The sequence below is a fragment of the Gorilla gorilla genome, chromosome 4, assembly GCF_029281585.2.
Source record: "Gorilla gorilla gorilla isolate KB3781 chromosome 4, NHGRI_mGorGor1-v2.1_pri, whole genome shotgun sequence".
Lineage (NCBI taxonomy): Eukaryota > Metazoa > Chordata > Mammalia > Primates > Hominidae > Gorilla > Gorilla gorilla.
The window spans coordinates 128,258,296-128,274,780 of record NC_073228.2 but is presented as its reverse complement, the minus strand read 5'-3'; the positions used below and the strand labels follow the sequence as shown (position 1 = coordinate 128,274,780).

General features: G+C 38.5%; 1 long non-coding RNA gene across 2 annotated transcripts in view; it reads left to right on the top strand.

Moving 5' to 3' along the window:
* The window catches only part of LOC129533582 (uncharacterized), a 383,198-nt gene that overhangs the window by 30,929 nt on the left and 335,784 nt on the right, over positions 1-16,485 (top strand). The window contains exon 1 of one of the 2 annotated variants that reach the window (XR_010133928.1): positions 1,765-1,881. The exons of the other annotated variant lie outside the window; for it this stretch is intronic. This is a non-coding gene — a long non-coding RNA (uncharacterized lncRNA). Of the gene's footprint in view, positions 1-1,764; positions 1,882-16,485 lie in introns of those variants that run through there. 2 annotated transcript variants of the gene reach the window in all.

Sequence of the window (16,485 nt, the reverse complement as noted above, 5' to 3'; positions counted from 1 at the left end):
ATTCTTTCAATATTTGTACATTTATATCGAAGAGAGTCTGAGCTCTGTGTGGGAGCAATGTGCAGTGGGAACTTCTGGGTCCCTCAGTGTCCCCTTTCATGTCTTAGGCTATTTGGCTCTGCCAGGTATGGATATTCCACTCAGCACAGCTGTGCCCACAGAGGCTGTGCCTCTGGCCTGCTCTTCTTGGAAGTCAGATACAAATATCGCCTTCTCGGGTCTTAGCCCCACCTTAGTATCCCATCCTTTTCCCTAAGAAGAAACGTGGCATATACAAGTTCCTCCATCTTGTGACATTTCCACGATTCTCTTAGCCCCTCTTACAGAACAGTTTCCTAAGCAGTAGCCTGCCTGATCCACCCTTAATTCAGCTGTGCGTCTGACAACATGTTCTAACCTTGTACATCAGGTGTTTCCTGTTTCCAGTACCAAAAGGTCAGTATTTGATTACACATGTATTTACAAGGGTAGAGAAGGGAAATGATCACAATTTTTTACAACCGTAGTCCTTCAATTAAGAAAGAAGTGGTCTTTAATTTTCTCCTTTCTTTTTAAAAATTCTCTTTCTACCTTTGTTTAAATATCTCTCCTAACTAGGAAATACCTGTTGTACATCATACAAGGCATACCAACCGACATACTAGAACACATAAGTAGGAGGAATAGTGTTCTAGAAGAGAATTACTATTTGGAGAAAAAAAGGCATAATTTCCTTTTACAGTCATGCATTGCTTAATGCCAGAGATACGTCCTGAGAAATGTGTGATTAGGCAGTATCATCATTGTGTGAACATAATAGAGTGTATTTACACAAACCTAGGTGGTATAACCCACTATTCACCTAAGCAATATGGTACTGCTCCTAGGCTACAAACCTGTATAGCATGTTACTATACTGGATACTGTAAACAATTGTAACCCAATGGTAAGTATTTACATATCTAAACATATCTGAGCATTAAAAAGGTACAGTAAAAATACAGTATTCTAGTCTTACAGGATTACCACTGTATATGCCCTTTGTCATTGATGGAACCATCGTTATGCTGTGCTTGCCTATATTTCAAAATTCACTATAAAAAGATAGGTGAACCTCAGATCCATCCCCTAGATGTATGATTTCTAGCTGCATATTAACCTCAGTCACATTTTAATATTATTCACACAAAAATTAAAACACTCAGGTATTTGTGATGAAGTAATTTTTCCTAAATTTATTTTATTTCCAAAGAACCTGCATCAATTTGATTCAGTAACATTTAAAATCATTCAACAAAAATCTTTCAGACTTTTATGTTACAGTAATATTCAAACTCTTTTTTTGTGGCTCAAATCTTTTAATGAATTTCAATTATGTGAAAATATCCAATTTTATTTTTAAATAAAGATGTTTAGAAATGTATTGATATTTGTCAAATCTAAGTTGCAGCTATGTAAGTTTTTATTAAGTCATTCTCTGTGTATACTTCCAAGTATGTTGGACTGCTTGCATAAAAAATTAAATGTTATTGAAGAAAGAAAAAGGAGAATAAGTTTCAAAAAGAAATTTATCTTTCTTTAGATATACATAATCATCACAAAAAATAATCAGAAAACAAATCTTGAATTTTACTTTAAATGAAAACTTTTTCAGATCTGTCTTACTAATTTTATGTAATTCCTTTTCACATGTTTCGTGAGGCTGATAAAATGCTTCGTAAGCAGGTATTCATGTGGCTCTATAACAAGTTATTTTTAGGAAGCTTATATACAAAAATACTTGCCACACTTTCTCTCACTCTCTGGACAGTCAGACAAGAAGGCTCCTGTTTCTCCAGGAATCTCCTAGTGCCAGGTTCTGGGCTGTGGACACCATGCTGGCCCAAGGAAGCTGCTGCACAGGTACAGAGGTGCAGAGGGTGGGGCTGCACTGAGAGGAGACTGAGAGGGCGGGGCGGGATCAGAAGTAATTTGACCAGTTAGGAAGCTACTGCAATAGCAATACTGATTATTCACTATGTGTCAGACACTGTGCCATTGTGCTAGGTGCTGGGCATAGGGCTGAATAAGACACCAAAGTCCTCAGTTCCAGGGAATTAATTTTTCTAGTAAACAAACAAACCAAAAAACAAGGAAAGTCATTATTACTATGGAGAAAACAACACTGGATCTTGTCATAGCGACTGAGGCCTCCACAGAAGGTGGGCTGTGTGTGTGTGTGTGTGTGTGTGTATGTGTATTATTTGGATAAACAAATTAGGGCCCATCTTTGGAGTTGGGGATGGGGTCAATCCCACCAGAATAGTGAAGGGATGTTTTCCATTTTCTTTCAGTTTTATCCATTCTCTTTGTTTGTTTTTCCAAAGAAAAGTCCAGGCACTGATCCAGGATGCAAAAATTCATCCCCTTTAAAAGCTAGTGCCAGTTGTGGAGTGAGGATAGAAAAAGGGGAAGGAGCGGGAGCTTTGTGAATTCTCACACTGTGGTAATTTTTATTCCTGTTACAAATTAATTTTAAAAATCTATTATATACATTTTCAAGTTACCAAAGTGAAATCATCACAGCTCAAGTGCCTATGGTAGCAAACATGGATATTGCATAAATATATGGTCCCTAATAAATAAAAATTAAAATACTTGTATCTAACTGGAGTGTTTTTTAAAGTTAAAAATTAAAAATGAAATTAAATGAGAGAATGGGGCCATCATTAACAATTTAAAAAATGCTTGGTCTTTGGAAAGTGATTTAAAGTAGTAATAATTTTTTACCTTTTAGGCCTTTAATGACAATCAGTCCGCTCATCCAGCAGGAATGCCCATGTTTAGATTTAGTATTATTAGAGTTAGGTGTGTGCATGGCACAGTCCCAGAGTTCCATGGGAACATTCCCACCAGGGAGTGAGAGTTTATGCAGAGCAGTGTCTATACTTCAGGTCATTACTGCAATTAGGCTTATTCTCGTCAGCTCCTACTTGGAAAGGATTAATGTTTTGATGTTTATAGACTGTTACCATGATTTTATTGTGGGCTCTGAGCCACCAGTTATTGAATCAGGGTTTCGCGAGAAAATATTCCTGTTTCACTGATCTCAAGAAACAAGGCAGAGGAAGCAGTGCTTCTGGCCATAGAGTCCCTGTAGCATGGGGCTGGGTTCTTACTGGCAATGCCGAGTCATCTGGTCAGAACGCTTTACAACCACACAAAGAGGGCAAATAAAGTGCAGAGCAAGCTCCTCTGAGCCCACAAAAGGTCCTGTTGAAATCTATTAATCTCGTCCGCTGAAGGGCAAGTGGAGACGATGACAATACTGAGGTGTGGAATAGAAGAAATGTGATAAGCAGCTCTATTTTGTTTCCACCTCTAGTGGCTTAGGAACACAGAGTGTTCGAGGCTCGAAGAACTGAGAAACTTCAACAGCCTTAGAGGTTGATTGTGAATATGTGGGTTTCTCTTTAGTAACCTTAGAAGGGCCACATTGTTTAATTGAAAAACTCCATAGCCCTTGTAAGTTTTCAAAAGCAAAATTCTCTTTACGCCTATGATCTTACTAACAATCAGATAAAAGCTCTTTCTCATCACAGTCCACCTACAATTTTTAAAAGGAAATTACTTAATCTGGGATTATAAATAAAACCTAAATAAACACACCTAAACAGCTCACTGAGATATAAATACCTGTCTATGTTCACTCAGGTGTAGGTAATTATAAAAGAAATAAATGTACCTGCGGCCCAGCCCTCAGCCAATGAGGAAATCAGGAGAGTTTTGTTTTGGGCCTCTTTCAGGTTTCACTGTGGGTGCTTTTCCTTTCCTTCTTGACAATCCTTCCTCTGTCCTTGCACCCTGCCTCCCAGAGAAACTCACACATATCTCATTCAAACTTTTAGCCTCTGTTTGTTTCTAGTTCTCAGCTCCCTGCTCCCAACCCTGCTCAGTCATTAACTAACAATTCACCTCTGAACTTACAGGTAATGGTACCCAGAGGGTCTCTGAGGCATGAAGTTCAGGAATCAGATGGGGAAGGAGGACAGAGTAGGGTGGGGAGGGCAGTGGCGGGTTTGGAACTTCAGGGTGTGACATTGCGTCTGCTGCCTTCTCAGATCCACCTGCAACTCACCAGCCCAGCACTGGCCTATGGCCTTTCCACTCCTATTGCTTTTGCTGGCTGAGATCACTGGATTTTCCTTTGTATCTTTTCTTATTTATCTCATACCTTCCAAAATCTTCAGTAAACTGGAAAAAGTTCAAAACAAGCAATTTAGAATTTAAATAACTAAAAATAATAGTTTAAAAATAGGTTGGTGCTACCCCAAGTATAGTTCCCAGACCAGCAGCCTCGACACCAACTGGGGGCTGGTTAGGAATGCTGACTCTGGGGCCCAGCCCACACCCATGGGATCAGAATATAACGAGATTCCCAGGTAATATTCATATGCATACTAAAGTATGAGAAGTTCTTCTCCCACCCCTGACAATTACCCATTAAGGATTTGAATGATGGACTTTCTTGATAATGGAAATGCCATGGTGACGTGGCACCACTCACCATGTGAGTGCTTTTCACTCACACTTACCCTTGAAAGAATGATTTGGGAAAAAAATATTAACATCAGATGTTCATACTGAAGAACATTCTTTGTCTACTTGGGTATTTTTAGCCTGTGGGGCAGGAGTATGCCATTACCTGAGTGTTATGGTACCCGATTTGGAGGAAAAAAGATGTGGTAGGCAGATAAAATAGATTCGTTTCAAATCAGGAGGATTTTTCGAAGTTTAGAGGAGAGAATTCTGGGGTGTAAACAAAGGGAATGAAAGAAAGGGAAGAAGAATTGCTCAGAAATCCAGCTATGGACTATGTATCCTCTTCATAGCGTTAGAGATGTCCAGGTTTCTAACATGAGTTATTTGGAAAGTACACTTTGATTTTAGGACCATGTTTTTTGATGGCAGCACCTAGCCTGGGTCTGGCTACATTGTCATATCTTTGGCAGGGTTATGAAGGATTGTACTTCAGAACACCAACATCAGATTCAAGACAGTGTCACTCATTAAACTCTGTCAAGGGCTGGGTATGGTGGCTCATGCCTGTAATTCCAGAGCTTTGGGAGGCCGAGGCAGGAGGATCACTTGAAGATAGGAGTTTCAGACCAACACTGGCAACACAGTGAGACTCTTTCTCCATTGCAAAGAAAAAAGAAAAAAAAATCTGCGAAGTATTCCACTAGGGAACATTATGTTTTAGGTCACATTTATCTGCAGACAATGAACTAGACAGTGATAAAAATGGTAGAGTCTAGAACCGTGTTTTCAGTGACCATATCACCTTTGCTTTCATATTTACTTGAGCTTAAAGAAGGCTGCTTTGGGCTTTAATCACTTTTGGGTTGCATTACATTATCCTAGCATCTCTGGGACAAAAACTTTTTATATATAAGATATATAACAGTGAATATGTATAAAGTGTAGAAATAAACTCGCCCCTCTTCATTACTAAGTGTACTTTAGCATTTTGGAAAAAATAATGTACAACATGCAAATAAAAAATAATTAAAACATGCCTTTGGACAAGCATGCCTATAAAAACCAAGCAAAACCACAATAGTTGAATAGGTATCTGGAACATTGTTCTTTGGCAGGGAAATGGCAGAATCCCAAAATTCCTTCTTTTCTCTTAAAAAAAATTAATCTGCTCCTTTGGCAGATTGCGTTTTTTAAAGATGATCACAGAAACATTTCCTATCTCACAAACCTTTTCTATAAATATGACTTTGACATCCTTTCTCACAAAAGCTGGGATCTATGTTGCTTCCCCTTGGCATCGGGCAGGCTTTGATGACTGTTTGAAACAACGGACTATGGTGGAAATGTCCTCTGTAAATTCTGAAGCTAAATCACAAAAGGCAATTTCCATTCTGCCTTGCTTTCTGGAATGCTTAACCTTTAAGCTTTAGGCTGCTAATTAAGAAGTCATACTCTGAAGAAGTCCAGACTAGCTCAGATAGAGAAAATGGAGAGACCCTGAGACTACACACAGAGAGAGAGAGAGAGATGAAGGGATGCTGGGCCAGGCCCTAGGTAGTCCAGCTCCCAGCTGTTCCAAATCCACCACAGGTAGACTTTGAGTTACAACCGTCCAATCTAATTCCTCACCCACAGAAACCAGGGAAGAAGATAAAATAATTGCACTTTTTTGAAGCCACTAAGCAACTGGCTGCACGTATGTTATTGGTTCCTGTTTAACACCATTTTATGTCTTCACGCCAGTTTTCTGTGGTGATATCTAAATCTAAGAAAGAATTAATGTTGTTGCAGTGGGGGCGACATTGTTCAAATGGTAAGGAAAATCTTTAAAGAAATGCAAGACTTAGAAAAACAAAGGATGGTGAAATTGGGGTGTTGTGATACTCTCAATGTGAGGTAACAGGGTCGTGAAAGAGAAAATGGCAATCACTTGTGCAGTGATCATTCTCCATGAGGCAGGTAGGAGCAAGGGAAATTAGGTTATGGAAAAAAGTTGGGACCAGATTATAGGGGTTATTAAGTGACATACTGAGTTAGGCTTTCATCTGTGGACAAGCAGAACTGATTGATGCTGCATTTTGTATATATATGAAGTGGTTGCGGGGGATGGTGGTGCTGACCTAATTGCCATGTGGCAGAGTTCTGATTGTGCATAATGTGGATGAAACATGTCTGATAAACTTCATCATGAATTCCATCTGAATACAATGCCAAAAACATGAAACATGCTTAGTCTTCATAATTCGTTCCTTATGTGGCAAGGCACATGCACACACTTTATAAAAACAGAGGGAATATTGCCCACAGCTGTATTTGGTCCACTCTTACACTCCAGAGATTTCACTCTTTTTTTTCTATTTTTATAACCATCTTTGTCACTTTCACTTCTTTCCTCTTTCCTGTTTTCGATTCAGCTGCAGCCATATCCAATAAAACACAGTGACAGATAGATGGATCTTACAGAAAATCTGCTGATTGCTCTCTCTGTAAACCTCAAATGTAAACAATAGAAGGGCATTTGTTTCTCTGTCATGTTTCTTTTACTACATAAAGATGGAAAACTGAATCAATGTTAGGAAAAAAGAGTATGTTGCAGTTCCTCCCTGGTTGACTTTTTGGTAGCCATTCACCCCTAAAAAAAGACTACAGCAAAATGGGTGGTTATGTCTTGCCTGTTTCACTAGGGGCAAAATAATTTCTATTTTTCTAATTTTCAAATTCTTTACTGAGGGAACTCTAGAAAAAGAAGTCAAAAATCCTAGTTACTGCAATTTGTATCGTTTTTAATTTCTCTGACTCTATAAAATAGCATAGGTAGAACAGGACACCAAAATAACATAAAAATGATTATATATGGAATATTCAAGAATCTGCTGGGTACTTGGTGTCATACATATCTAAATATGAAATATTTCGTTATTTCGAAAAGACTCAGGATCTTCACAAAATGACTGAAGTTCACCTCTCCACCTCTTCTTTCTCACCTCCTCTTTAAAATGACTCACCATCCCTCAACCAATAACTGGGACTGACACAGAAAAGATCTTTGAGTCCCCCACACAGTGAATTGTTTCTCAGTTTAGTTTTGGTTGTAGAGATACATGCTCTGCCCTGGTAAAGATCAGTTAGTTCTACCTGGACTCCAGTGTTTCTTCCACTTCTGAATATTACATTTGTATTTATACTTTCCACAGCTGGAAAATGCATTCCTTGGTCGGTAATATAAAGCACAGAAATTATGCCTGTGTGGTCATAGCAGGTGAGTAACTCTGGTCCCTTGTGGAGTCAGATGAACAAGGATCCAAACAGCATTACAGATGGATAATTTAGGCACCATGTGGTCCCTTGGGGTTTGTACTGCTAGAAAACGTTTTCAGTCCCAAGTAATAAAAATGACAGACAGTCACTCAGCCTACATGGAATTGTACCCTGTCACCTTTACTCAGGAAAATCTCCCTGTGAAGTCAGTGGGGGATTTTAGACTGGGTTTGGACCATAGAATATGCCCTTTTAAATGAAGACAATGGAATTAATATTTAGCTGAGCAATTCAAGAACACATTTCAGTGACATGTCTGAGAAATTAGGGAAATGTCATTATTTCCCTTCAAAGTGCATTGTCATATTGCTAGGCATCATGGTAGCCACCAATTTGTCTCTGAGGTTGGATTTGACTAGCTTATTCATAAAATTTCACAGGGAAAATTGCTTTTCTTTTCTTTGCGAAAAGTCTATTAAGAACCTCATTCTATCACTGAGTTCTGGCTAGTTGCTATCAGCATGAAGTGCCCAAGAGGGATTTACATATAATACCTTTTACTTAATTCCCTGAGGATTTTTGCTTAAGCACTTACACCAGCATAGAGTTAATATTGCAATGAATGTGGTAGTTGGAACGCAAATGTTATTCCCAAGGGAGAAAGAGAAAACTAGAAACAATCACAGGAGCAGTTGTTGGGAAGCTGGAGAGGCAGATCCAGGCCCCCTTCCTTCGCCTGACACACAGGCATCCTTCAAATAGTGTCAGAGCCAGCTGTGTGGATAGAATCATAATCTTACTTGACATTATTACTTATCGTTTTCAAAATATACTTACTCTTTTTAAAGTACAATTTCTCTTTACATTTCTGTTGGGTTTCTTTTTGGTAGCTCTTTAAAGTGATGGCAGGGGCTTAATAGCCACCCCATCAGCAATCTTAACATATTTCTTAATAAATTTCAGATACATATATTTGAACCCCATCATGCCATAGGTTTTCTATAGCTTATGAGAGAATGGGATTGATAAAGTACAGGTAAGATGCATGGGCTATGAGAGGCGGTGGATAGGAACTATTTATTTGATGCTTCAGGTTTCAGCATCAAGTTATTTGTGGAGTACAAAAAGGAAAATGGTGTATACAACCATTGAGAAATGTAGCCTAGGTGTAATTGCTCCATTGGGTTTCTCCCTGTGGCCTATTTTTGCTTTTCATCAATAAATGTTCAGTGGGTTTTGCGTCAGGGTTTGGTTGGATGATGAACACGTATGGTGTCTCCTGTCCTCTGCAATCTGCCACACTCTCAGACAGTATATTTTTGATTGGCAGCTCTTGGTAGCAGATAGATGAACTAGAATACCTAAATATGACAATGCTCACTTTGTTGCCCCTTCCTTGCCTTGCACTGTAGCTGTCTCATTGTGTCCCTTTTTTCCAATCTGCAGACAGTGTCATAGGATTCTGAAATCAGTTCACTCAATGTTTCACTCAGATTTTTCTTTCCTTACCTGTGTCAAGCTCATTCTGGTCCTGCGAAGTCCTTCGTAAAGTGCCAACAATCTGCTAATGTTCCTAGAAAATTTCATAGATGCCATTTGCACTAGAATAATATTGTACTCGTTTTGCATACACAACAGGAAGTGAGCAAATGAAAGTAGATTCTTAGCTGGGAGAGTATCAAATAGGATATTGACCTCAATCCCAAATATAAGATTTGGAGATTAAATATCAAAATAGATCTCTCTGAATATTTTTCAATTGCTGCCTGATGGAAATGTGTCCAGTTTTCTTTTGAAAATGAGTGACTCCCAGACAAGTGTCTTGCCATAACTGTGCCCTAATGCACTCCTGATCCCAGTGGCTTAAATTCCTGTCAGAATCCAAGTGCAAAAACAAAGTGAATAGAACAGATACCTCTGCTCCTCGGGTCTTGCTTTGAGAAGCAGAGTGAGCTGGGTCCAGACACTAGATACTACTATACTCAGTGCCACTGGGTGCTTCTTTCCCTGCCAGCACACTGCAATTAAAGAAGAGAGACATCAACGTGGAACCAGATCCCAGGCGCTGTCCAGTTGAAAAGGTCACTGCCGCAAATGAGCAATTAGTGCTCCCTGCTGCCGCGGAGGCTGTGGCTTCAGAAAGAGCCGCAGAAACACAATGCCTGGATAAACCAGCTTTGTAATCTGCCTGTCACAAGTCCAGTCGTCAGGGGTCTGTGCTGAATCGTAAAGGATAATGCTGTCCGGATTGGGAAAAATCAGATTTTTTAAAATGCAGCTGTCAACAGAACAGACCAAAGGGATATTTCATCTGTTGGGGAGGATGTGGCGGACAAGTACGGGGGGCATGGCTTTGAAGCCTCATCCTAAACCTTCACTATTTGGGACCTGCTTTCTCTCGAGGCCTCAGAGCTCAGCTGCAAAGCTTTGTTGCCTACTAAATGGGAATTTGAAAAAATTGGCTACAAATGCTAGGGTTAAATTGACTGTGTTATTAGCACTTTCTCTAAGAATCAGCTGCTTTCTTAAGGATTGTTCTTAAGAGTGTTTCATTTAAAACCTGGAACTTCTGCTTCCTCTTCATAAGGGTAGGAAGTGGAAATAGTGACAGGAGTGAAGGAGTGCTTGCTGGTGGCGGGTGAGTGAGGAGGATTGGTGGTGGAAGGAGGAGATGAGAGCCCAAACCTCTTTCCAAACTGCTCCTGGCTGAGGAGCCTGGGCCTGCCGCAATCCTGCCACCCCTGCAAAGCCCAGAATGCAGCAGGCAGACAGGGCTTTGGGAAGCTGCTCTGAAGCCACAGGTTTGACCTTGAAGACAGATGACTGACCCACTCTTCAAGGTAGCCTGATAGAAACTTCATTTCTTTGGCCACGTCAGTCAAATCCAGAGAAGGAAAAGAGACAATTCTCATTTCATCAGCCCAAAAGGCAAGATTTTGTTTTATGTTACAGACAAAGCTGTGAAATTGCATCTGACAAGAGAGGGCTCAAATAGTGAATTATCCAAGGTTTTGATACATGAATCAAGATTTTTTCCCCTTTGTGTTGTAACGTTAGTGTTCAAGTTGTAAGGTAAATTGATCAAGCTATATTGGTTTAGTAAAGAGGAGGATGCAGCTGCCTCTCCCCATCCTCTCCTCTGTAGGATGGTTCCTAAAAATATAATCAGCCCTATTTTTATATGGGCTCAGGCCTCTGATTTTATAATACAAGTTTATGGGCATTCTGATGCTTAGAATTGTAAACAACAACAGCACAACAAAAAACTCCAAGATTAATTTATAAGTTTCTCATAGACATACAGGAGGTAATCTCAGAAAAGGACATTTAAATTACTTGCTCTTCTACTTTCCCGTATAAACTCGTGCTAAATTCTACCCCGACTTTGTCCACATTCTCATGCATGTAAGTCTGTAATGCCTACTCATGAATCAATTGTGTTTTCTGTCTTGCCTATTGGCATGGAGAGGTCTTTGGTTGACAGGATTGTTTTATTTCCCTGACAGTGGTCAAGAGGATGAGAGGTGCTTTGGGAAGGGTAGAGCTAAGCCAGGAGGCAAGCACTGGACAGAGGAAGTAACTGAGGGCAGTCCAGGTGCTGGGGCATGAGGGAATGCAGGGTAAGAAGTCAACTTGGTGATTTCTTCCAGTATAGCTTCCTCTGCTCGCCTCTGACCAGGATTAAGTTAAAGGGCTCCATTGCTGACTCTGCTTTCAACTCTCAAAAAGACATTTTCCTAAGTCCGGGTTTTCAAGATTCCATTTATCTGTTCTTATTATGCAATTTGTCTGAGCCCCCCTGGAGGCTGAGATGGCAGTTGGTGCTAACTTCTTGGCACTAAAAGCTGCTTTTCTTTACAAAGGCTGGGCTTATTTCATTGAGGCATTTTGTTGTCAAGCTCTGAGTTGACAGCACAGAGTTACTAACACTCTTTCAACAGAAACTAAGTTTATAAGCTTGTAATTAGTGTTTAATGTTTGATATTTATACAGAGCTTTACAAAGCTCAAAGCATTCTACAAGAAGGAAAGGAAAGTAAGCAAAACAAAACAAACAAAAAATCCTATTGGAACAAGGACACAGAATGGTAGGATGTTATATAAAACCTAAATGTCATATATATGTAGATACGTATACATTCCTGTGTATATATATTCATATATACATATATGAATAAGGACTTCTACCTAAACAATTTATGGAAGTTTTTAGGTGATTATTGAAATATTTCTAGGGCATATTCTTGTTTTTCATTCATTAATTATCAATTCTTTAATTATTCAGAAATCATTAATTCCATTACTCTAGGAGTAACACTATTCAATGTCTTATTGAGTCCAGATAAAAGCACTTAAGGTTTTTGGCCATAGATCCTATGTATTCAACAGGCTGCCTTCTGCTCAGGATTCTCTCTTTCTCATCTTTCTTCCTTTCTTTTCTTCCTCCTTGTTGTATAGTTTTTAAACAATCGATATGTTTTGATATTTAACTTCATAATGAAACAAAAAAGTTTTCTTATACGGTTATTGATCAAAGCAAATAGCTCCCTGGCTCATCTCTAGGTGAATTCTCTCTGTACTCATAATTCTTATTTCAACACTGGTATGTGTCTTTCAGGACCACTTTCTCTTAATGTATATGTGTGTGTACATGTATGATGTGTACATGCACAAAGAAGGTATTTGTGAATTTTTAAAACAATAATAATGATATCTAATATTTTTAGGGTACTTATTATGCAACAGGTACTGTTCTAATTAATCCTGACAACAACACTATAAGGCTCTCTGTATCCCCATTTTGCTAATGAGAAAATGAAAAACCCAGGGAGGGTAAGTAACTTTCCTGGGATTGCACTGTCAGTAAGTGGCAAAGCCAGGGTTCACATGCAGGTTTACACTTCTAACCAGTATGCCCTATTATGCTCTCTGTATATATATTCTCCCGATATACTCTCTGATATATATATATATATATACTTTGTACAAGCAATAATGTGTTTCAGAGATTTTTTTAATACTAATGCATTCTAGATTAATTTATGCTTCTAAATTGCTAGATAGTTTTCCATTTCATGGATGGGCCCTATTTTTATTTAGCCATTCCCCATTAGTCAACTTTTGGTTATTAGTACTTGATTTTTCCTTCCATTTTCTTTTCAAATTTTTTTATTATAGTAAAAATACATTATATAAAATTAACCATCTTATTTGTTTTTAATTGTATGATTCAGTTGTATTCACTGCACTGTTAATGTACAACCATTACTACCATTCAACTCCATAACACTTCATCTTGTAAAACTGAAAGTTTATATCCATTAAGGAATAACTTCTCATTTCCTTACCCCCACAATCCCTGGAAACCACCATTCTGCTTTCTGTTTGTAAAAGTTTGACTACTTTAGATACTCCATATAAGTGGAGTCACATAGTATTTATTTCTCTGTGGCTGGCTTATTTTATTTAGCATTATGTCCTCAGGTTTCATTCATGTTGTAATATAAGTCCAATTTTCCTTCTTTTTTTTTTTTCCGATACGAAGTCTTGCTCTGTTGCCCTGGCTGGAGTGCAGTGGCACGATCTCAGCACACTGCAACCTCTGCCTCCTAAGTTCAAGCAATTCTCCTGCCTCAGCCTCCCAAGTAGCTGGGATTACAGGCGTGTGCCACCACACCTGGATAATTTTTGTATTTTTAGTAGAGATGGGGTTTCACCATGTTGGCCGGGCTGGTCAGGAACTCCTGACCTCAAGTGATCCAGCCCCCCAACCCTCGGCCTCCCAAAGTGCTGGGATTACAGGTGTGAACCACCACACCCGCCCTTGAGGCACCTGCCGGCCTGATTTTCCTTCTTTTTAAAGCTGCATAAGATTCCATTGTATGTATATACCACATCTTGCTCATCCATTCATTGATCAATGAACACTTGGTTGCTTCCATTTTTAACTATTAAAAATAATGCTTCTGTGAACATGGGTGTATCTCTTCAAGGCCATACTCTCAATTATTTTGGTTATATACAGGCATACCTCATTTTGTCGTGCTTCACTTTATTGTGCTTCACAGATAATGTGGTTTCACAAATTGAAGTTTTATGGTAATCCTGCATGGAACAAGTCTATTGCCACCATTTTTTCAAATAGCATGTGCTCATTCATGTCTCTGTGTCACATTTTGGCAGTATTCATAATATTTTAGCCTTTTAAATTATTATTATATCTGTTATGGTGATTTTTGATCAGTGATCTTTGATGTTATTGTAATTGCTTGGGGGTGGCACAATTCACACCTATATAAGATGGTGAACTTAATAAATAAGTATATGTGTTCTGACTGCTCCATGGACTGGTCATTCCACAATTTTTCTCTCTCTCTTTGGGCTTTCCTATTCTCTGAGACACAACAATATTAAAATTAGGCCAATTAATAACCCTACAATGGCCTGCATGTTCAAGTGAAAGGAAGGGTCACATATCTGTCACTTTAAAGCAAAAGCTAGAAAAGACTAAGCTTAGTTTGTAAGACATGTCAAAAGCCAGCATAGCCCAAAAACTAGGACTCTTGTTTCAAAAAGCTATTAGCCAGGTGGTGAATGCAAAGAAAAGTTCTTGAAGAAAATTCAAAGTGCTCCTCTAGTCAATACACAAATGATAAGAAGGTGAAACAGCTTTATTGTTGATATGGGGAAAGTCTGAGTGGTCTGGATAGAAGATCAAAGCAGCCGCAACATTCTGTTAAGCCAAAGCCTAATCCAGAACAAGACCCTAACTCTTCAATTCTTTGAAGGCTGAGAGAGGTGAGGAAGCTGCCAAAGGAAAGCTGGAAGTGAGCAGACGTTGGTTCATGAGATTTAAGAAAGTAGCCATTTCTATAACATAAAAGTGCAAGGTGAAGCAGCAAGTGCTGTTGTAGAAGCTGCAGCAAGTTATCCAGATCTAGCCAAGATCATTTATGATAGTGTCTACACTAAACAATATATTTTTAATGGTCTTCTATTAGAAGAAGATGTCATCTAGGACTTTCATAGCTAAAGAGAAGTCAATGGCTAGCTTGAAAGCTTCAAAAGATAGCCTGATTCTCTTGTTAGAGGCTAATGCAGTGAGTGACTTTAAGTTGAAGTCAGTGCTCATTTACCATTTCAAAATTTTAAGGGCCTTAAGAATGATGCTAAATCTACTCTGCCTGTGCTCTGTAAATGGAACAACAAAGCTTGTTTGAAAACACATCTGTTTACAGCATGATTTACTGAATATTTTAAGTCTGCTGTTAAGACCTACTGCTCAGGAAAAAACAAAAACAAAAACAAAAACAAAACAAAACAAAACAAAAAAACACTGTTCCTTTCAAAATGTTACTGTCCATAGATTGACAATGCACCTAGTCACCCCAGGGCTCTGATGAAGATGTACAAAGAGATTAATGTTTTCATGCCTGCTAGCACAATATCCATGTGTATCCCATGTATCAAGGAGTAATTTTGACTTTCAAGTCTTATTATTGAAGAAATACATTTTATAAGGCTATAGTTGTCATAGATAATGATTCCCCTCATAGGTCTGGGCAAAGAAATTGAAAACCTTCTGGAAGAAATTTGTCATTTTAGATGCCATTAAGAACATTTATGATTCATGGGAGGAGGCCAAAATATCAACATTAGCAGGAGTTTGGAAGAAGTTGATTTTAACCCTTATAGATGACTTTGAGGGGTTCAAAATTCAGCGGGGAAGTAACTACAGATGTGGTGGAAATACTAAGAGAAGTAGAATTAGAAGTGGAGCCTAAAGATGTGACTGAGTTGCTGCAATCTCATGATAAGGATTGAATGGATGAGAAGTTGCTTCTTATCGATGAACAAAGAAAGTAGTTTCTTGAGATGGAATTTATTCCTGGTTAAGATGCTGGGAACAATGTTGAAATGACAACAAAGGATTTAGAGTATTCATACACTTAATTGATAAAGTAGTAAGAGGGTTTGAGAAGATTGTCTTCAATTTTGAAAGAAGTTCTATTGTAGGTCAAATGCTATCAAACAGCATTGCATGCTACAGAGAAATCTTTCATGAAAGAGTCAATTAATGTGCAAACTTTGTTGTTGTATTGCTGTAAAAAATTGCCACAGCCTCCCCAACCTTCAGCAATCACCACCCTGATCAGTCAGCAGCCATCACCATCAAGGCAAGACCCTCCACCAGCAAAAAGATGACAACTTGCTCAAGGCTCAGAAGATTGTTAGAATATTTTAAGAATAAAGTATTTTTTTAACTAAGGTATGTACATTGTTTTTTTAAGACATGATAGTATTGCATGCTTAATAGACTATAGTATAGTATAAACATAACTTTTATATGCAATGGGAAATGAAAAAATTGTATGACTTGCTTTATTGTGATATTCATTTTATTGTAGTGATCTGGAACCAAATCCACAGTATCTCTGATGTATGCCTGTACCCAGAAGTGGACTTGCTGGATGATATTTAAATTCTATTTTTAACTTTTTGTGGGATTATCATACTGTTTTCCACAGTGACTGTACCACTTATATTCTCACCAACTGTACACAAGGGTTCCATTTCTCCACATCCTTGCTGACACTTATTTTCTGATTTTTAAATATTAACCTTTTTCTAATGGGTGATATCTCATGGTAGCCTTGATTTGCATTTTCCTAATAACTAGTGAGGTTGAAAATCTTTTCCTCTGCCTCTTGGTAATCTGTGTATCACC